Here is a 23,208-nt window from a genome sequence, read left to right on the forward strand (position 1 = left end):
TCCTGACTACAATTTTAAATGGATTCTACAACTACTTTACTTCATCTCATCTAATCAGGGAATCAGTGAGATGGTCATTTCATCACCAAATAAAAGGAGTCTCATGTGGTACAGTAGGAGTGTCCCTCCCTCTGAGACAAGAGACTTGGCTTCAAGTCCTGCCTACTCTAGAGGTGTGTAATAGCTTCTCTAAAGATCAGTAACCCAGGAAAGGATCTTTGCATAACTTATATGGAAAGGATTCTAAGAATGCTACAAAGCCTGTTGATTATTCATTTTCTTTCCACATTGTTCTATATCCATGGGACAGTGCTGTTAGCATGACAGTTTCCACTCCCAAACACTAACATTAAAAGGTGCCTTACACTGAGAAACTGGTGACACATCACTTCCAGTTCATTGGGAAATGGATCGAAGTTTGATTGACCAACAGTATGAAACCAGTTTCTCACATGCTGTCATCCTTGATTGTGTAAAGAAGTGAATGGAAAGCCGGGAAAGATGTTTGACATTAATTCCCCCAATTCACACTTACAGCTCAACGACTACTGATTCTGACACTCACAAGCTGCAGAATAAATGAGTTGAACCCTTCTTGTGAAATTATTAATGAGGAATTTGGATAATGTTAAACCACAAAAAATTGTTTATTGATTACAAACCACAATTATCAGCACTTGTAGGTAAACGTTGATAGTACATAGATAAAGATGCTTTCTCAATAAATAGTACATGGACTATATATATATAAATATGTATATAAAATATATATTAAAGAGGCTATAACTATTCAATTTACAACCGTATGTTACCGAAGCGGTCACATTTGGTGAATTAAAGTGCAAAAGCGAACAGTACCCTGCAATATAAAAAGTGCTTCTGAGCTGCTTTCGGATATTCTTTCATTTCAGGCAAATTATGAAATTGTGAAGACATTGAAAATGAGAAAGTGTGAGGGAGAAACTGTCCATGAAGATCCCTCTGATGGAAACACTGCTCACATTTCCGAGGCAGGATGAAAGCATGACTTCAGAAGGCCTGACTTGGTGGCTGAAGATCACAACATGCAGATTTGGGATACACTGTTCAATCTGTGGAAACATATTCCCAGGAACATTAAATTGCATTCCTGAAAGAACTGGGTGCGAACAATGAACTGCAATTCCGCGTGAGCTGTGATATGGAAGGATTGACGATGATGTCCACTTTCACACTGGAACAGGAGAATCCTGTCATTCCTCAAAGAGGCTCTGGGAATCATAGCATCCCTACAGCATGGAAATGGGTTATTTGGTCCATCCAGTCCACCCTGACCACCTGAAGAGCATCTCACCGTGACCACCGGCCTACACTATCCCTGTGATTTTATGTTTCCCACAGCCAATCCACCTAACCTGCACATCTGCGAACTGTGGCAAGAAACTGGAGCACACAGCGGAAACCCAAAGGGAGAACATGCAAACTTCAGTTTCCGAAGTGTGGAATCAAATCTGGGTCTCTGGCACTGCGAGGCAGGCTGAGGCAGCAGCGCTAACCACTAAGCCACACTACAGGAAGGGATGTCCTGTGGAGCCCAGGATACCCAAAATGTAAGGACACAAGACAGTCAATTCAGGGTGGGGAAGGGACAGAAATTAGTCCGACAGGTTTTAACTGTGTCTGGGAGAGTGAGACAGGGTCCAGGTCAGAGTAGTATGGTCACAAATACATCAATGGAGGGAAAACAGAGCGTCACTTTATGAATCATGAATGAGCTGGAACAGAGACATCAGAAGCTGATGGAGAAACAAAACATGAGATATTAACTGTCAAATGAGACAGTGTGAGACATTCTCTATCATCGGCTTCATCGGAGGTTCACTGATAATGTTCCCTAGAATGGTGACGAATCGTCTGAAAACTAACCTTGCAGCTCAGCGAGCAAACTCACATCCGTATTCTCTATCATTTACTGGATCACCCTCAGCATTAACTAACCAGCACAGTGTGGAGGGAAAGAAGGAGGAGGGAATAGGGATGAGGAACTGAAAAGAGGAATTGGGGTATAAGGGATTTGAGCAGGTGATGATTGGAGGGAGTGGATCTGGGGGTATGAAGACGAGGAAGAGGGGGCATAAGAGAATGGCGGGGGGTGAGAGATTACAGAGTGAGGAGACAAGTGTCACCCTGAATCACAGCCGGACAATGTAACTCTACAGGTTTCAATCCCTTCTCCACCACTCCCCAACACTCTGTCCCCTTAGTTGCTTCCTGCAAACTGGTATATTTGTCACACTTGATGCATGTGCAGAAACAAAATAAATGCCCATTAGAATAATCAATTCTCAGAGTGAGAACACAAGTTAATTTGTAAATATCAGTCTGATATTCTCTCACTCCTCCCTCCCAGTGCTGGAGATTCCCTACACACTCTCTCCATGCAGTTCCACATCCCTTCCTCAATGATCCTTACCTTTCCATGCCCTTATCCAAATGATCATTGCGATTATCCCGAACACTGCAGCAATAAGGATTCCAAGTATCATTCCAAGATGGATGCGTTCCCCTCTGTTTCCTGTGGTTTCTGAAACACATTGGAAAAACATCAGAAACGTTTCTGTTCCCAGTTCTGTATTCATGGGAACAATATTAACTGATCCCACCCACTGGGGAATGATGGAATTGATTGAAATTTTGTGTTGACCTTCAGTCAATTTCACTCTCCAGTGAAGTCACTAAAGATCCCATTAATGGGAGTGTAAATACCAAGGTGTCCCAGTCTGGGGAGTTTATATCCATGTTTACAGGTGACATTAGTTAGGAGGCAGAATGAAAGGACATTGACGGATGAAAGAAGTGAATTCTAACCATTATGTTTTTATCCAATGTGGGGAAATGTGAGATCATTTCTGTTAAACCTGAGAAAAACAAGTTGGAACATTTTCTTGTCTTTGAGAGATTAGGAGAGGTTAAATGTAGTGAATTTCATAACGCCATGATTATCATGAAGTTTTTAAATTCATTTGTATTGCTGACATGCTAGTATGTTATTTCCCGGCCCTAGATGCCCTTGAGAAGTTGGTGGTAAGCTGCCTTCATAAACCACTGCAGTCCACACTCTCTGGGTGGACTCACAATGTCATTGGAGAGGAAATCCCAGGATTTTGACCCAATGACAGTGGACGATCAATGAAATATTTCCAAGTCCGGATGGGAAGTGGTTTGACGGGGAGCTTGGAGGCGCGTCTGTTTCCACATATCTGCTGCCCTTGTCCTTCTAGATGTAAGATCTTGGAAGGTGCTCGCTAAGAATCTTTGAATTACTTGTAGACAGTACACACTTCTGCTACTGAGCGTCAGTGGTGGAGGGAGTGGATGCTTGTGAATACAGTGCCAATCAGGCTGGCCACTTTGTCCTGGATGTTGAAAAGCTTCTTGTTATTGGAGCTGCACCCATCATGGCAAATGGGAATATTTGTTACATTCCTGGCCTGTACCTTGTCGATGGTGGATGGGCTTTGGGGAGTCAGGAAATGAGTTACTGACTGCTGTATTCCTCGCATTTGAATTGGTCTTGTAGCCGTGGTGTTTATGTGTTTGGGTTTCTGGTCAAAGGTAACCTCAAAGATGTTGGTAGTGGAGGATTCTGCGATGGCAACACCATTGAATATCAACGGGCGATGGTTAAATGGTTTGTTATTGGAGATGAACACTACCTGGCATTTGCGTGGCACGAAGTTTACTTGTCAGCCTCAGCCTGGGTATTGTGCAGAACTTGTTGCATTTGAACTTAGAGAAGTCATGTGTGGTGCTGAACACTCTGCAATCATTGGCAAAATTTCCCACTCCTGATCAGATGATAGAGGGAAGCTAAATGATGAAGTAGTTGAAGATGGTTGCTCCTGGGAAAATGTCCTGAGGAATTCCTGCAGAGAAGTCCTGGAGCTGAGCTGACTGACCTCCAACAAGAACAACACTGTACTATGTGCCACGTATAACTCTATCCAGGGGAGAGTTTGCCCTCTGTGCCCATTGATTCCAGTTTTGCCTGGCCTCCTTGATGCACACTCAGTCAAATGCAGAATCGCTGTCAAGGGCTGTCGCTGTCACCTTACCTCTGGAGTTGAGCTCTTTTGTCACTGTTTGAACGAAGGCTGTAGTGAGGTCAGGAGCTGAGTGGCCCTCATGGAACCCAAACTAGTCAATACTGAGCAGGTTATTGCTGAGCAAGTGCTGCTGGATAGCACTCTTCATGACACTTTACTGAATGATCGAGAGTTGACTGATAGGGTGGTAATTGGCCACGTTGGATTTTTCCTACTTTTTTTTCTCCAGGACGTACCTGGGCATTTTCCACACTGTCCCACTAGACATCAAAGTTGTAACTGTACTGGAAGGGTATGGTTAAGGAATAAGGCTTCAGTGCCATTGCTGGAATGTTGCCAGGGCTCAGAGCCTTTGTTGTATCCAATGTCTTCAACTGTTTCTTAACCTCATGTGGAGGAATTGAGTTGGCTAAAGACTGGCATCTGTGATGCGGGGGACCACTGGAGGAGACCGAGATGGATCATCCACTATGCACTTATGGCTGAAGATTGCTGCGAATCCTTCAGCTTTATCTTTTGCACTGATGTGCGGGTCTCTTCCCTCATTGAGGATGGGGATAGGTGTGGAAGCCACTCCTCAAGTGAGCTGTTTAATTGTCCGCCACCAGTTACAACTGGATGTGGCGGGACTGCAGATCTGTTTGTTGTGAGCTCACTTCGCCCTGTCACTTGTTGCTCATGCTGTTTGTCATAGCTGTAGTCCTGTTTGGTAGCTACACCAGGTTGACACCTCATCTTCAGGGAAGCCTAATGCTGCTCCTGGCATCCCTTCTGCACTCTCCATTGAACCACAGTTGAGCCACTGGCTTGATGGTAATGCTTAAGTAAGGGATATGCTGGGCCATGAGGTTGCAGATTGTGCTGGAGTAGAACACTGCTGTTGCTGATGGCCCACAGAGCCTCATGGATGCTCAGAGTTGAGTTGCTAGATCTGTGCAAAGTCTGTACCACTTGGCTCAGTAATAGTGCCACACAACATGCCTGAGGATATCCTCAAAGTGAAGGTGGACTATGCAGTGGTCACTCTTCCCAACACTGTCATGGACGGCAGACAGATTGGTATGGATGGGGTCAAGTATGTTTTTCTCTCTTGTTGGTTCCCTCACCATCTGCTACAGATGCAGTCCAACAGTCTATGTCCTTGAGGACCCGATCAGTTGTGCTACTGCTGAGCCACTCTTGAGGGTGGACATTGAAATAGCCCACCCAGGGTAAATTCTGCATCCTGGCCACCCTCAGTGCATCCTCCAAATATTGTTCGACATGGAGGAGTGCTGATTCACCAGCTGAGGGCAGGCGGTTCGTGGAAACCAGTAAGTTTCCTTGCCTATGTTTAAGCTGAAACTACCGAATTCATGGGATCTGAAATCAACATGAGAAATCAATCAACAATACTTTCATAATCTTCAGGAGATTCTTAATTCAAACCTTTTCATTGATTTCAAATTCCATGATCTGCCACAGTGGGATTCGAACTGAAATTTCCAGAACATTAGCTCAGCTTCTGTATTAATAGTTGCGTGATAATACCATCAGACCATCACCTCCCTTCGTGTTTAATCCACTTTTAATAAACAAAATAAATCATTTAGTTTCATAGACTGTCGTCCTTTATCTCAAGGGGGTTACAATACAAAGTGAGGAAATTATATTTCTGTTTTAGAGCATTGGTCAGACTACATCTGCATAATTACATTCAGACTGAAATATCAAATCTCAGATCAGAGTGTTTTACTGTGAAGTGGAGGAGCAGCGTAGATCCAGCAGATTCAAGGCTTGAATTATAAAGTCCTGGTTTGGCATCTGTGCAGCCTTCAGGACTCAATGTCATGTTTGGCAATTTTAGGGTCATCACATCTTTTCCCATGTCCTTCCCCCAACTCCCAAGCAGCAAGCTTTGTCATCACACGGGCTGCTTTCATCATGGCCAACCCATTGTCACCCACTAATGGTCCCCATTAGCAGCTTTCACTTTTCTCTGGCTCATGATTATCCATTCCTTCTCTGCCCAACTGCAGTTCTCAGACTCTGGGCTCCACTTCCACCTATCATTTCCTCCTTTACCCTGGCTCCCCCCCAACCCCATCTTCCACAGATAGACCACCTTTTCCTCACTACACTCCGTTCTGAGGAACGGGACACCAGACCCCGAAATGTTCACTCTACTTTCTCTCCACAATTTCTGCCAAATCTGCTGAGTTGCTCCAGAAATTTCAGCTTTTCATTAAATTATTGGGGCTGGCGACATCACCTTCTTAATTTTCTTCTGGGTTGTGGTTGCCATGGAAACATACAGAGGTCTATGGCACAGAAAATGGCCCTTTGGCACATTTTGACTGGCACTGATACAAACAACCAACTCCCTATTCTAATTGCATTTTCCAGTGCTTGGCCCATGACCTCGTACGCTTTACATCACAAGTGCCCATCGGAATATTTCTTCAATATTCTGAGGGCTTCTGTCTGCCATTTCAGGCATTGAGTTCCAGATTACCACCGCCCTCGAAATGAAAACATCCATTCTCACATCTCATCGAAACGCCCCACCCCTTACCTTAAATCTACGGCTGGTCATTAATCCCTCCAAAATGAAATGTTTCTTTCTGTTTGCCCGATTGATACCCCCCAAAACTTTACACACCTCCATCATGTGCGGTCTCAATCTCCTCTGCTCCAAGCCAAGCAAGTTTAGTCTGTCCAATCTCCCTTCAAAACCAAAACTCTCTCGACCCGACAACATTTTGGTAAATCTTGCCAGCACTCTCTCCTGTGCAGTCACATCCCCTTGTAATGTCACTTCCAGAGTGGTACGCAATACTCGAGCTGTGGACTAACCTGCCATTCACTTATGTCCTTTAGAGAGGGAAGCTGCCATCCTTCCTCTGTGACTGCAAACAAAGGCTGGACAATTATAAATGGGCAATAAATGCTGGCTGAGCTAGCGATGCCCTCATCCTGTGACTGATTATATGAAACAAAAAACAACTCTTTACATTAGATCCAGCAAACGTTTCTCAGTTCTTAAACTCAGTGCCTTTGCTCATAAAAGCTAATATTCCATGTGACCTCTTAACCATTTTATCTATCCTGATGCATTAAGGGACCTGTGTATGGCATATCAAGGTCTCTCTAATCCTTGGTTACCAGGCTCCTCCTGTTCATCCCGTATTCCCTGGCCTTTTTTGTCCTTCCCAAGTCCAACACATTTATCTGGACTGAATTCCATTTGTCACTGATCAGCCCATTGACCAGGCCAACTGTATCCTCCTGTAATCTAAAATCGATCCTCCTCATGATTTACTATCCCACCCGCTTTTGCACTGTCTGTGAACAAAGTGATCAATCCTTCTCTATTGAAGTCTCAATCAGTTGTGTAAACACTAACTGCAAGTGTGACTGGCTGGCTTGGCATTTTGACCAAAACTAATTGCCTGCAGAGCAGTTGAAAGTCACCCACACTGCGAATGGAGTGTGATGGAGACACTTGGCAGCAGGAACAGCTGGTCTCCTTCTGTAAAGGGAGTTAATAAATGGAATGGATTTTTTAAAAATGAGTATTGACAATGGTTTCAGCGTCATCATTATACAAACAATGCCAAATTTTAACTGAATTCAACTTCTGCCTCTGCCACAGTGGGATTCAAACTGAGGTCGCGAGACCTTTATACAGTCTCTGTATTAACAGCCTGGTGATAACACCACAACATCTCCTCCAGGGGTACCCAGCACAGATACTCGTCTTGAACCAATTCAATTCCCTGCATGCAATGTCAAGAAATGGTTGGAGCCACTGGATACTGCAAAGGACTTGAATCTTGACAGCATTTGGCCACAGTGCAGAATACTGGTGTTCCAAAGCTACTAGCCTCTACCCAACAGCATGGAAATTTTCCCGGGTTTGTCCTGTACATGAAAAGCAGGAGAAATCCAACCTGGCCAATTATTGCTCCATCGGTCTACTCTCGATCTATTCTGAAGTCATACAAGGTGTCATCGATAGGGCTATCAAGCAGCATCTGCTCAGCAACACCCAACTTAAGGTCCACCAGGGCCACTCAGCTCCTGACCTCATTACAGTCTTCGTTCCAGCATGGACAAAAGAGTTGAAATCCCGCGGTGAGGCGAGAGTGACAGCCCTTGACACCAAGGCTGTGTTTCACTGAGTGTGGCATCAAGAAACCCTGGCACAACTGGCATCAATGGGTAGCTGGAGCAAACTGTCCACTAGTTAGAGGCATTCCTGGCACATCGGAAGCTGGTTGTGCTTGTTGGAATTAATTATCTTAGCTCCAGGACATCTCTGCAAGAGGTCCTCAAGGTCGTGTTCCAGGTCAAACCATCTTCAGCTGCTTTATCAACAACCTTTTCTGCACCAGATTATTAATGGGATGTTTGCCAATGATTACACTATATTCAGCACCACTCATCATTCCCCAAATACTGACGCAGTCCATGTTCAAATACAACAAAGGCGCGGGCTGACAAGTGGCAAATAGCATTTGCATCACACAAGTGCCAGGCAAATGACCATCTCCAACAAGAAACAATCTGGTCATCAAAATTCAGAAAATTTAATGGTGTTACCATCACCGAATCCCCCAATGTGAACATCCTTCGGGTTACCATCAATCAGAAATTGAACTGGACTTGCCACATCATCACACTGGCTGCAAGAGCAGATCAGAGGCCAGGAATACTTGAGGTGAGTAACTCATTTTCTGACTCCCAAAGTCTGTCCATCATCTACGGGGCACATACAGGTCAGGGAATACTCCCGACTTGCCTGAATGGCTGCAACTCCAACAACACTCAAGCTGCTTGGCACCATCCAGGAGAAAGCAGCAACTATCTACAAGATGCACTGCTGAAAATCACCAAGCCTCCTCAGACAGTCCCTTACAGACCTACAAGCATTCCCATTGAGAAGGACAAAGGCAGTAGATATATCAGAATTCCAGCAGATGCCAGTTTCACTCCAAGGCACTCACGAGCTTTACTTGGAAATACACTGGCGTTCCTTCACTGGCGCTGTGTCAAATAACTGGAATTCTTAAAGCCACATCAACGTGAACAGTAACAAGCCAGAAGTACAGACAGACACTGACACACACACAATCCAGCTCCTTACCCCACTGGTAGAGCTTGGCCTCTGTCATGCTGCTGTGTTCAACTTGACAGGAATATTGATCCTCATCCCCAGCACTGATTTCAATCTCTTTCTGGATCTGATGGGTCCCATCGTGGTTCGGTCGAATCCCCGAGGATTGTGTCTCAGACACAACCTCTCCATTCCTTAGCCAGGTCACCTCGATGTCTACAGGATAAAATCCAGTGACTCGGCAGGAGAGAGTGAGTGGCTTGTCCTGACGATTGGGCTCACTCCTGGAGATGAACACTTCAGGCTGAGCTGTGATGGGAAAGGGTGAGAACACAAAAAATAGCCAGACACCGAGTGGAATAGGATTATGGTTTGTTTGATCAGTAAAGTTAAAATAGAACTTGGGATCACAACTGAAATATATACCTTTCCTTTCGAAATACTGCTTTCCAGCTTGCAAAATTCTCTTTAAATACTGAACAAACCCTTGCTCCAGATGCATTTCCCAATACTTGTTCCAGGAATCATCAGAATTCCATTTCTCTTTCGTCTTCACTGCATTTTGATTGGTTGCAATCCACCTAAATCTGTCTGGCTCTAAACTCAAGTAATCCTTTCCATCAAATCCAAATCTCATCGATCTCTTCACAGAGTTATCATCAGCGATTTCAACAGTTGCTATCCATTGAAACATGTGAATTCCTGCCAGTGATCAAACCAGAATTAATATTAATAATTTTTGCAAAAAAACTACAACCAGTCTGACCAGAAGTGAAAGGGAAACTATTATCTGATAGAACTAGGAGATTATAGTCCAGTCGTGATTGATATCAGGGTTCAGGACTGGGAGATGGACTGACTCAATTGACCCAGGGGTCAGTGCTGGGGAATGGACTGAGTGGAGTGACCCAGGGGTCAGTGCTGGGGAATGGACTGTGTGGAGTGACCCAGGAGTCAGTGCTGGGGGATGAACTGAGTGGAGTGACCCAGGGGTCAGTGCTGGGGGATGGACTGAGTGGAGTGACCCAGGGGTCAGTGCTGGGGGATGGACTGAGTGGAGTGACCCAGGGGTCAGTGCTGGGGGTTGAACTGTGTGGAGTGACCCAGGGGTCAGTGCTGGGGGATGGACTGAGTGGAGTGACCCAGGGGTCAGTGCTGGGGGATGGACTGAGTGGAGTGACCCAGGGGTCAGTGCTGGGGGTTGAACTGTGTGGAGTGGCCCAGGGGTCAGTGCTGGGGGATGGACTGAGTGGAATACACATGATTATCAGTTTCAATGCAAGTCAATATAGTTAATAAGGAACACTGACTTCTTTGCCATGTAAATAAATGGTCATCATGTTCATACCTCTACCCGCCGCCTCTTCCTCCGTTACATTGATGACTGTATCCGCGCCGCCTCGTGCTCCCACGAGGAGATCGAACAGTTCATCCACTTCACTAAAACCTTCCAACCCAACCTGAAGTTCACCTAGACCATCTCCGAGACCTCTCTCTCCTTCCTGGACCTCTGTCTCTCCATCTCTGGCATCCATTTCAAACCGACCGACTCCCAAACTACCTCGAATACACTTCCTCCCACACACCTTACTGCAAAAAGGCTATCCTCTGTTCCAAATTCCTTCGCCTCCATCACATCTGCTCCTGAGATGAGGCATTACACTCCCGTACATCCCAGATGTCCTCTTTTTTCTAGGACTGCAATGTCCCCTCCAATGTGGTTGAAAATGCCCTCGACCATGTCTCCAGCATTTCCCACAACCCATCCCTCACACCTCCTCCCCACAAAACAACAAAATCAGAATCACCCTCATCTTCACGGACCACCCCACCAACCTCCGAATACAACGCATCATCCTCAGACACTTTCGCCATCTGCAATCTGATCCCACCATCAAAGACATTTTTTCCTCCCCAGCATTGCCTTCTTTCCAGAGGGACCACTCTGTCCATGACTCCCTTGTCTGCTCCACACTCCCCTCCAGCCCCACCATCCCTGGCAACTTTCCCTGCAATCGAAGGAAGTGCTAAACCTGTCCTACACCTTCCACCTCACTCCAATCCCAGGCCCTAAGAAGATATTCCACATCAAACAGATGTTCACCTGCACATCCTCTAATGTGGTATACTGTATCTGCTGTTTTCATTGTGGCCTCGTCTACATCGGGGAACCCAAGCGGAGGCTTGGCGACACTTGTAGACACCTATGCTTTGTTCGCAACTAACAACTACACCTCCCAGTCACGAACCACTCCAGCTCCGCCTCCCCCTCCTTGGATGACATGTCCATCCTGGGCCTCCTGCAGTGCCACAATGTTGCCACCCAAAAGCTGCAGGAACAGTGTCTCATATTCCGCTTGGGAACCCTGCAGCCCAATGCTACAAAATCTCCCCTCCCCATACCGCATACCAAAACCAACCCAGCTGGTCTCCGCCTCCGTAAACTGTCCTTTCTCCCATCTATCCCCTCCACCCACCTCAAGTCTCACCCCCATCTCCGACCTACTAACCTCATCCTGCCCCCTTGACCAGTCCATCCTCCCTGGACTGACAAATCCATCCCTAACTCCCCACCTACACTCACCTTTACTGGCTCCATCCCCGCCTCTTTGACCTCTCTGTCTCCTCTCCAACTATCTTCTCCTCTATTCACCTTCTATCCGCCTCCCCCTCTCTCCCTATTTATTTCAGAACCCCCGCCCCCTCACACATTTCTGAAGAAGTGTCTACGCCCAAAATGTCAGCTTTCCTGCTCCTGTGATGCTGCTTGGCCTGCTGTGTTCATCCAGCTCTACACCTTGTTATCTCAGATTCTCCAGCATCTGCAATTCCTACTATGTCTGAAAGTAAATTTCCTCATGTCTTTCATTCATATTGTGCTACATGCGACACACTCAACTGTCACCGGATAAAGCGTAACGCAGGGTAAGTACCTGCCTGTCATTCATTGACAAGGAAAAGAATTAAATAAGACATGCATTTAAAAAGCAAGTTTATTGATCTCAGGACAGGCTGAAGTGCAATGCAGTTTATTAATTTTAGCAACAGTTTAAAGGAGGAAATAAGGGAGAATTTTTGCCCCAGATAGGCTTTGAAAAAGTGCAAATAATTAATGATCAAATAATCTGGTTTGATGATGCGAATTGAAGTTTCATGTTGACCAGGGCATTGGGGATAACTTCCCTGCTCTTCTCCAGGTTTTTCTACACACAGCTGATAGAGACACAGTTCAGCATTTTACCTGACAGACAGCAACTTCAACAGCTGTGAAGACTGACTGTCATGTTCACCTCAGTTGTCGTGTATACGCCCTGGGTTGGGCTTTGTACCTACTAAGGGCGGCACGGTGGCTTAGTGGTTAGCACTGCAGCCTCACAGTGCCAGGGACCCAGGTTCAATTCCAGCCTCGGGTGACTGTCTGTGTGGAGTTTGCACATTCTCCCTGTATCTGCATGGGTTTCCTCCAGGTGCTCCGGTTTCCTCCCACAGTCCAAAGATGTGCAGGTTAGGGTGGATCGGCCATGCTAAATTGCCCATAGTGTTCAGGGGTGTGTGGGTTATAGGGGGATGGGTTTGGATAGGATGCTTCAAGGGGCGGTGCGGACTTGTTGAGCCGAAGGGCCTGTTTCCACACTGTAGGAAATCTAATCTAATCTAATATGCTGTCTGATGCAGAATCCCAAGGGTACTACCTACCCAACAGTCAACATTATCCTGCAGAAATCCCATTCCACTGATCTTACCAGATGTCTGGTTTGTATTTTTCATTATTGCATTCAGATTCTCCTTCGTCATGTCTGATCTTGTATTTGCGACACCCGTGTACTAGTCCCAATGATTCCTATCAAAATAATCCTCCATGAACTGCTGCCTGGGGATCATCTGATGGATAATAGTGTCGTGATAATTGAGTTGAATTCCATTGACCATTGCAATATTAGTCACCTCAGGAAAGTCCTTAATGCCAGAGACTGCCGTGTAGATCACAGTCAGTGAGTCAGAGCCTGCTAATATCAATGAAAAGAAGGAGTTAACAAACATTTACACAGATACCATCTGATCAAAGTGAGTTCCCATCCTGTCTGTGGCAATCTCCAATAGTGCACCACGTAATCAGACTGTCAGAATCCAGTTTGAATCAAATTCATTGTCTGTGTCTGAATTAGATGTTGCAGCATCTGTTCTCCACCTTGTATGTGACAGATAGCATCTTTACAGGTTTAAGCCAAGTCACAGCAGAGCGTTGTATCTGAATTATTGTCACTCTTGCCCAAATTTCCTGAGACCACATTCATCTCGAATATGTACAACAACTTGATCTGGGTGACCACAATCTCATGGGCTGTGCTCAGATCTCCATTTCTGGAGGAATGTGATGCCCCTGAATGGCGAGGAACATTCACAGAGCTGCAGAAAGGCCTGTGAGATTGGGGTTGCGTCTTCAGTTGGCTTTGAGGATGCCTGAGAGAGGGGTAACAGAGAAGTCACTCTCACCAATGCCATCGATAAGGACTGCCAGGTGTTGGTGAAAAGCTGGAATTCACTGCCACTCACCGCAGGAGGTGACTCCACAAATAGCCCCCTCCTCATTGATGGAGCAGCCCAGCACATCAGTGCAGAAGGATGAGGCTGAAGCATTTTCAATAATCCCCAGCCAAAAGCACTGGGCAGGTGATACATTTTTGACTTCCCCCAGAGATAACCAACGTCTCAGATGTCAGTCTTCAGCTGAATTGAATGGGTCCATTTAATATCAAGAAACAGCTGGAGATCCTGGTCACTGCAAAGGCAATGGGGCCTGACAACATTCCTGCAAAACTGCTGAAGACTTGTGCTCCAGAAATTTCCTCACCCCAAACAAATTTGCAGCAGTACAGCTGCAACACTGGCATCTACCCAACAATGGGAAAACTGCCTGGATATGACCTGCACACAAAAAAAGGGACAAATCCAACTTGGCCAATTAACCGCCCCATCAGTCGAACTCTCAATCATCGATCAAGTAACAGTGGGGGTTATCGATAGTGCTATTAAGCAGCAACTGCTCAGCAATAACCTGCTCACTGACATCCTGTAATGGGTTACACCAGAACCACTGACTTCAGTCCAGACTTAGTTCAAACATGGATAAACAGCTGTATCCCAGACCTGAGGTGAAAGGGACACCCTGGACATCGAGGCTTCCTTTAACTAAGTGTGCCATTAAGGAGTCAAGCAAAAGTGGAATGAATGGCAATCGGGGGAAAGCTTTCTGCGAGTTGGAGTCAGACCTGGCATATAGAAAGATGGTTGTATCTAGTGCAGGCCAAGCATCTCAGCTCCAGAATATCACAACAGGGGTTCAACAGGGTACCTTCCCAAGCTCAACTAAATACAAGTGCTTCATCAATGATTTTTCCCTCCATTATAAGGTCAGAAATGGGGATGTTTGCTGATCATTGCAAATGTTCAGCATTGTTTGCTATTCCTCAGAGACTGAAACAGTCCATTTCCAAATGCAGCAAGACCTGGACACGAGTCAGGCTTGCAATGCTCAGTGGGAAGTGATATTGACACCACACACATGTGTCATCTACTGACCAACTGAAATAGTTTCATTCTCACCTACCTCCCTTTGATATTCAATGGTGTTATCATTGCTGAAACCCTCAGGATCAACTTCCTGGGGGGACAGTCATCCTCAACCTGAAGTGGATGAACCACATGTACGATGTGGCTGGAAGAGCAGGCCAGATGTTGGGAATTCTGCAGTAACTCACCACAAACAACCTGCTTAATTCTTCCCACATCCCATGTCTACAGCATTCTCTCTTGACACGGTACAAACTGCTGAAACAGTGTGTTGGTCATCTACAAAATGCACTGCAGCAACTCAACAGGACCCCACTGACAGCACCTTCCCATCCTGTGATAACTACCATCCAGGAGACCAACAGCAACAGATGCATGGGAACACACACCCTGAACTAGCCCTTCCAGGCCAGTTATTACGAAATATAATTGCTATTCGTTCATAATACTGGAAGCCCCTGACATATGGCACTGTGGGTGTACCTAAACACGAAAGGACTTTATTTGTTCAGGAAGGCAGCTCATCACCACCTTCTCAAGGGCAACTGTTCCCTTTCCAAGTGTCAATAATAAGAGGGTAAAATTTTAATGCGAGAGGCAGGAGGTTCACAGGGGATTTGAAGAAAGGCCTTTTACACCCAGAGGGGGCTGGAATATACTGCCTGCGAGGGGCAGCTGAAGTGGGAAGCTTCACAACCTTTAAAAAAATCGAAGAATGAGTCCTTACGGAGCACATTCACCGTTATGGGCTCAACACTCGGGAGTGGGACTAATGTAGATTTAGTGTATTTTTGGCAGGACAGGCTTGATGGATTAAAGCGCCTCTTGTGTACTGTGTGATTCTATGATTCTACCTCAGGATGAGCAATAAAAGCAAGCCCAGCCAGAAACACTCAGTACAATTTGGCCTTTCGCTTATATTTAATTGCAACTTTCATAAATATGGTCCGTCACAAGTCTGGGGTCAATCAATAATCTGGAACAGTACCCTGGGAAACACCCAGTCTATCACTAATCTCACAACAGAGAACATCTGGAGAGAGATACTGGGGAACCCCTCCTGACCAGGGAACATCTGGAGAGATTTTTGATTTTCTTCAGTAATGTCTCATGTATAGAGTTGCAGTGAAGAATTTTATTTAACTAAAGTCTGATCTGCGATTTATCAGCACAACTGGGAAAGATGTGCAGTGAGTGAATCCAGATTAAAATGAGGAGACAGGAATATTTGGGAGGATGAAGTGAGAGACCAGGAGGGACAGTCATTGTGTGAACAGTCTCTCTGTCAAACAGGGGGATGGACAATCCAGAGCAGGACCCTCGCTGTCCTTCGCTGAGCTTTTTAATCACACATGACCAGTAGGATGCTGCTGTCTGAGATAATCGGACCTATTCAGCCAGGAAGGCATCACAGCTGAGCCTGGGGTGGATTAACCATGGAGTATCCTTCTCCTCCCCACCGTCTTTACAAAATTTTGACCAGAAGTGGTGAAGATGTTTAGCTCTTCCCAATTGTTGTGAAAATTAAAATTGTCCTTTAGGATTATTTCCCATTTGCTCTGAGCTTCCTTGATCTCACGGTTTCTACATCCTGCTGTCGGGACACCTGGATACAAATCCCATCAGAGTCTCCCAGACTGTGCTGCTTTCAATGTGTAAAATACCAGGCTGGCTGTATTACAGGCGGCTGGTGAACTGTCCCCCATTTCAAACTCTCACCAAGAGATTCACATTCACCCCAGAGACAGGCAGAGAGGGAGAAGGGAGAAGGGAGAAGGGAATGCTAAATTCTGTACTTACCGGGAGAGACCGAGGAAAAACACAGGGAGATGGAGAAAAGGGTCATCAACATTCTGGCACAGTCCACTGTCTGTATTCCAATCAAGCCCTGGGAATTAAATATTCCTGGGAAGGGAGAAATAATCATAGTTTAGGGGCTGGGGAAAATAAAACAAAACAGAATTGCAAGATGTCGTTTTGACCGTTGGACTGAAGTTTGATCCTTTCCTAATGACTCGGAGTGGAAGTGACTGGTTGGTTTGTCTCAGCAAGAAAACTCCGCAGTTAAAAACGAGGAATGGCTGACCATCACCAGTCCCCGTGAGATTGAACACAGCAGGCCAAGCAGCAGCCTGCTGTGTTCATCCAGCCTCACATTTTATTATCTTGGAATCTCCAGCATCTGCAGTTCCCATTATCTCTAACCCCGTGAGATTGAACCGCCTGAAGGTTCTGGTTGAGTCTGAGATACAAAAACTGATGGGAATGTTTCCCTCGGGGGCAGCGAACACACACCGACTGGGATATTTTTTACCAGGTGGTGGTGGGGGTGAAGCTGGCAGCATCAGGCCCCTGAGGCCCGGGATCTGCCCGGTTTTCTTTTCACCTTTTCTCGGTCTTTTCTATTTTCCTGATTTTCCTGTGGAGAGCTCGGGGAGCTTCCTGCTCTCTGTGGTTTCGGTTTATTTTCTGTGTTTCCGGGTGGCAACACTGCACATCACTTCTCACTGAGTTTGTAACAAAAGCCACATGACAAACAAATACTGTCTAATTGGCTAAAATTCACATTCTCTTCAGTTTGCGGCGCGTTATGTTTGTCAAAGATCGGAAGAACAGCCGATGCCGGAGCCGGAGATAACACAGTGTGGAGCCGGAGGAAAGCAGCAGTTCAGGAAGGAAATGGAGGTACGGCTTGAGGTGAGAGGAAGAACACGTTAGGGAGGAAGGGGCGAGCTGGGCTGGTTTTGGGATGCAGTGGGGGAAGGGGAGATTTTGAAGCTTGTGAAATCCACATTGATACCATTGGGCTGCAGGGTTCCCAAGCGGAATATGAGTTGCTGTTTTTGCAACCTTCGGGTGGCATCATTGTGGCACTGCAGGAGGCAAGGATGGACATGTCATCTAAAGAATGGGAGGGGGAGTTAAAATGGTTCGCGACTGGAAGGTGCAGTTGTTAATAGAGAACCGAGCGGAGGTGTTCTGCAAAGCACATCTGCCAAAGTGGTGTACTGCATCTGCTGCACCCCTTGTCGCCTCCTCTACATCGGGGAAACCAAGCGAAGGCTTGGGGACCGCTTTGCAGAACAATAAACAACTGCACCTCCCAGTCGCAAACCATTTCCACTCCCCCTCCCATTCTTTAGATGACATGTCCATCATGGGCCTCCTGCAGTGCCACAATGATGCCACCCGAAGGTTGCAGGAACAGCAACTCATATTCCGCCTGGGAACCCTGCAGTTCAATGGTATCAATGTGGCCTTCACAAGCTTCAAAATCTCCCCCTCCCCTACTGCATCCCAAAACAAGACCAGCTCGTCGCCTCCTCCCTAACCTGTTCTTCTTCTCACCTATCCTCCGCGCTCACATTTTCCACTTATTAACGTAATACTGCCCCCTTGACCTGTCTGTCCTCCCCAGACTGACCTATCCCCTCCCTACCTCTCCAGCTACACTCACTTCTTCTGCCTCCATTCCCACCTCTTTAACTTGTCTGTCTCCTTTCCACCTGTCTTCTCCTCTATCCATCTTCGGTCCGCCTCCCCCTCTCTCCCTATTTATTCCAGAACCCTCAACCCATCCCCCTCTCTGATGAAGGGTCTAGGCCCGAAACGTCAGCTTTTGTGCTCCTGAGATACTGCTGGGCCTGCTGTGTTCATCCAGCTCCACACTTTGTTATCTCGGATTCTCCAGCATCTGTAGTTCCCATTATCTCTGATATCCAAGGCTTAGATAGACCGTTCTGATTGACAAGTGACTCAGGGATTATTGGGTGCCAGGGGATGAATTTAATGCCTCAATAAGACCAACTGTAATCTTATTGAATGATGAAGGAGGTTCGAGGGGCCGAATGATCCACCCATGTTGTTATTTCTTTTGTTCTTATTTGTAGGAAATTTGAAAAAAGAGTACGCCTTAAATTTAATTCCTCCCAAGAGATTTTTAAAGTGCAGCAGAACAAAAGTTTGATTCCTGGGTTAATCTATCTCCCTTTACCTCGCACAGGGACATTTTCAGTGAGACGAACAGTGACGACGAATGTCCAAATCCTCAAAGCTATGTATAAATTCATTTTCATCTTCTAAGTGCATACTAATATAGTCAATCTGGCTTTTAATTGTATTTAGTCTGATGTTTATATCGCCAGTGGGATTTTTATTATTCCCCAGTTTCTATCGTGCCAGGAATAGGTACCTAATATGCCAACTCGTGTAGATGTACCTTGTGTCAATTATGACGTGGTGAGATTACCTTTCTCGGCCTTTCTTGGATATATAGGAGCTTGATCGACCACATATCAGCTCTGCGCAGTTTCCTGCAACAAGCTTCGTTGTTGTTGTAGAAAATGGAACCTTCAATAATTACACAGGTCGAAAAAATTTACTACCCTATGCTTGCACTGTTTGGTGTTCCTTGTAAGTACTCCTCATCAGCGACTGTCTTTGCCTGCCTTTAATTGTGCTACTGGCTTCTATCCGTGTAATGTTGGCATCATATAAAAGTATTATTCGGTATAAATGGCATTTGATACACTGTTAACGCGTTAATCAAGTACTACATCTCAATAACGTAGATTCAGTGCAATTTTCTGTGAGCTACCAGAATTTACGTTCTCCCGATATATCGGCTTACAGTTTTTTGCAGGGTACTATTCCGCTGCGAGGTTGGACTGAGAAGAGTAAGTCTGCAGCCCGCCCATGACAGTCGACTATAACTCGGAGTCTTTTGACATTTGTTTTTAGAGCCTTTATTAGCGAGGTAGTGGCAGCGAGGGATAGCACAGCTCATTCACACATGACTGTTGTGAAACATTGAAGTTTGAATTAGAGAGGGATGCCACTGTCGGAGCTGCTTAATTACCAACAGCAGGAGTTTTTCAGGCTGAGTGTTGTGTGTGTCAACAAAGCATTTGACTTCTCAAATGGATCTGTGGAACGAGGCCTGGTTGAAGTTCGGTTTAAAAGAGATACTTGGGTCTTGTTTCCCTCGTAAAGGTCAGCTTATAGCGGGGTCGTCGCAACAGCGCAGATGAGTCGTCGAAGCCTCCGATTGCGAAGAAAAACCAAAGAGAACAAACGTATACTGCATCCACTGTACCCGGTGTGGCTTCCTCTACATTGGGGATACCAAGCGGAGGCTTGGAGACCGCTTTGCAGAACACCTCCGCTCAGTTCGCAACAAACTACTGCACCTCCCAGTCGCAAACCATTTCCACTCCCCCTCCCATTCTCTAGATGACATGTCCATCATGGGCCTCCTGCAGTGCCACAATGATGCCACCCGAAGGTTGCAGGAACAGCAACTCATATTCCGCCTGGGAACCCTGCAGCCATATGGTATCAATGTGGACTTCACCAGTTTCAAAATCTCCCCTTCCCCTACTGCATCCCTAAATCAGCCCAGTTCGTCCCCTCCCCCTACTGCACCACACAACCAGCCCAGCTCTTCCCCCCCACCCACTGCATCCCAAAACCAGTCCAACCTGTCTCTGCCTCCCTAACCGGTTCTTCCTCTCACCCATCCCTTCCTCCCACCCCAAGCCGCACCCCCAGCTACCTACTAACCTCATCCCACCTCCTTGACCTGTCCGTCTTCCCTGGACTGACCTATCCCCTCCCTACCTCCCCACCTACACTCTCTCCACCTATCTTCTTTACTCTCCATCTTCGGTCCGCCTCCCCCTCTCTCCCTATTTATTCCAGTTCCCTCTCCCCATCCCCCTCTCTGATGAAGGGTCTAGGCCCGAAACGTCACCTTTTGTGCTCCTGAGATGCTGCTTGGCCTGCTGTGTTCATCCAGCCTCACATTGTATTATCTTAAACGTAAGAGGGCTTCTGATTTATTCCTCCTAATTACTTACATTTTATTTCCAAGAGATTGCAGTCATTTTAGCAATGGACGTGAAAGTAAGATCAGCGATTTCCGTCGTTACATGCCTTGCCTGATTTTGCTTTCATTTGATTCACATTTTCATTTGCAAAAGCTTGTGACTAGAACCTGGTTTGCTCTAAATTGCTCATCTTCACAACATTGGAGGTATAAGGCTCTTACGAAGATTTGTAGCTTCCGGTTGTGGACGAGGACGTTGATTTGCTCGCCCAACTGGCTGGTTATCCTACAGCGTATCCTAGACACAAGAGCCATTCTTCTTCGCTTCAATGAGAAAAGCCCGAGCTTCCACATCCTTTCCTCATAAGAACCTGTCCTCTGCTCCAGGGACAGCATCCTGGATCTGGGGTCTAATTCCACATGCTTGTCCATTCCATAACTGGTTGAAAACCAGGCCTGGAGGAATTCCCATGCTGTGAGTGGTTGGCCTGAGCTAGGAAACTCAGTTGTCCCAGTTAAATTAAAGACCTTTATAGAGGGCACTGAGATGAGGGAAAGCTCATGGTGTCACTTTACAGCTCGCTGGTGTTGTGTATCTTGAGGGCTAGTTTCCTTCCGGTCAGGGCAATGTAATGTTTGTTGCAATCATTGCAAAGTATTTTGTTGGTCTTGCATGTCATGGGTATGGAGCCTTTGGTCCTCGTGAGTGTTTGTCATAGTGTGTCTGTGGGCCTGTGTGCTCCCGTAATTCCAAGTGGTTGTAGGAGTCTCGTCAGTTCTGATATGTTCTTGATATCTGGTAGTGTGGCCAGTGTCTCGGGGCCTGCTGTATCCTTTTGGCATTCTCTATCTAGTAGGCACCTGCAGCTGAATTTATTGGAATATCTGTTGTTATTAAGTACCTCGTGTATGTTCTCTTCCTCCTTCTTGTGTAGTTCTGTCGTGTTGCAGTGTGTTGTGGCTTGTCTGAATACTATCCTAACACAAAATATGTTTGTGGATATTGAGGTGATTGCTGTGGAAATTCAGGATTTGGTCACTGTAGGTTGCCGTCCTGCATACTGTGGTTTGGAACTCACCTCTGGTCATTCTTTCTACCCCGATATAGATCATAGAACATGGAACAGTTCAGTGCAGTGCAGGCACTTCAGCCCATGGTGTTGTGCCGGCCTATTATCCAACCCTAAGATCAAGCTACCCCGCATACCTTTCATATTATTATCAACCATGTGCCTATCCAAGAGTCGCTTAAATGCACCTAATGTATATGCCTCTACTACCACCACTGGCAATGCATTCCATGCATCCATCACTCACTTTGCACCATGACTTCTGGTTGCTCACACTCCCCCTTATAAACCCTGTAGAGTCAATCTGAGACCTCCCTGACCCTGGCACCTGCCAGCAAACACACCATCCAGGAGCCTTGTTCATGAACACAGAATTTCCTGTCTGTTTCCCTCACCATTGAATCGTCTATCACTATCACTCTCCTATTCTCTCCCATTCCCTTCTGAGCCACAGAGCCAGGCTCCATGCCAGAAACCTAGCCACAATGGCATTCCCCTGGTAGGTTGACCCCCCAACCATATCTAAAGTGGTATACTTATTATTGTGGGGATTGGCTGTAGGGGTATCCTGCACTGTCTGCCTATTCCCTTTCCCTTTCCTGATGGTCACCCTCCTACTTTTCTCATGTAACTTATCCTGTGAGTACCTCTCTAAAACTCCTTTCTATCACCCCCTCAGCCTCCTGAATGGTCCGGAGTTCATCCAGCTCCAGCTCCAGTTCCCTAACGTGGTCTGTGAGGAGCTGGAGTTGGGTTCACTTCTCGCAGGTGAAGTCAGAGGAGACACCTGCAATGACCCTTTTCTCCCACAGCCTACAAGAGGAGCATACAAATGCCTGAGCTTCCATGCCCTCTGCTCTAAATTGCCAAAAGAAATAAAGAAAAAAGGAAACAAAAGAAGAAAAGCCATCACCTTACTGACTCTCCACACAGAGTCATTCTGTCTCGTTAGAGGTGGAGGATGAGTGGGTGACACTACACGTGTAGTGTTTCGGGTTTAGCCACTGCCCCAACATATCAGTTTATTTACCCAGCAGTCCCCATGTCTGCATTTGCTCCTGCTCAGCCTTTGCTCCGACTATTCATGAGGCAAGTATTGTCTACACAAATTTACCTTCGCAGCTGCCCCAGCTCATGCTCTGATGACTCCAGCCACTGAAATAGAGAAATAGACATTGAGGAATGGAAGTTGATTGTTATCTTCCTCTTCTCTTGTAAACTTGATCACGGTGGCAGCGTTGTTGATGAGATGGTGAGTTTCTTCTAACTAGGTGCGTTTAATGATGAAAAATGTATCGTCCACATTTTGGATCCACAGGTTTGGCTGCACGAGGTGGAGGAGAGTGTGTTCCAGTCTTTGCATGACTGTCTCTACAATAAGCCCTGAATTGAGTGACCCCATATGTGTGTCATTGGTTTGTTTGTATATTTGGCCATTAAGTATGAAGTGTGTGGTGAGGCATAGGTCCAGAAAAGTGAGTATGTTGTCCTTGCTGATGGAGCTGTTTGAAATCATTTTTTCTGCGAAATCCAGTAATGTGGCACATGCTTCTTTGG

The 23,208-nt window shown here is 46.1% G+C and overlaps 1 pseudogene; it reads right to left on the reverse strand.

The window, feature by feature from the left end:
* Nucleotides 1-696: 696 nt before the first annotated feature.
* On the reverse strand, nucleotides 697-17,423 carry LOC132206221 (class I histocompatibility antigen, F10 alpha chain-like; annotated as a pseudogene).
* Nucleotides 17,424-23,208: the final 5,785 nt, after the last annotated feature.

Source organism: Stegostoma tigrinum, chromosome 34 (genome assembly GCF_030684315.1).
Source record: "Stegostoma tigrinum isolate sSteTig4 chromosome 34, sSteTig4.hap1, whole genome shotgun sequence".
NCBI lineage: Eukaryota > Metazoa > Chordata > Chondrichthyes > Orectolobiformes > Stegostomatidae > Stegostoma > Stegostoma tigrinum.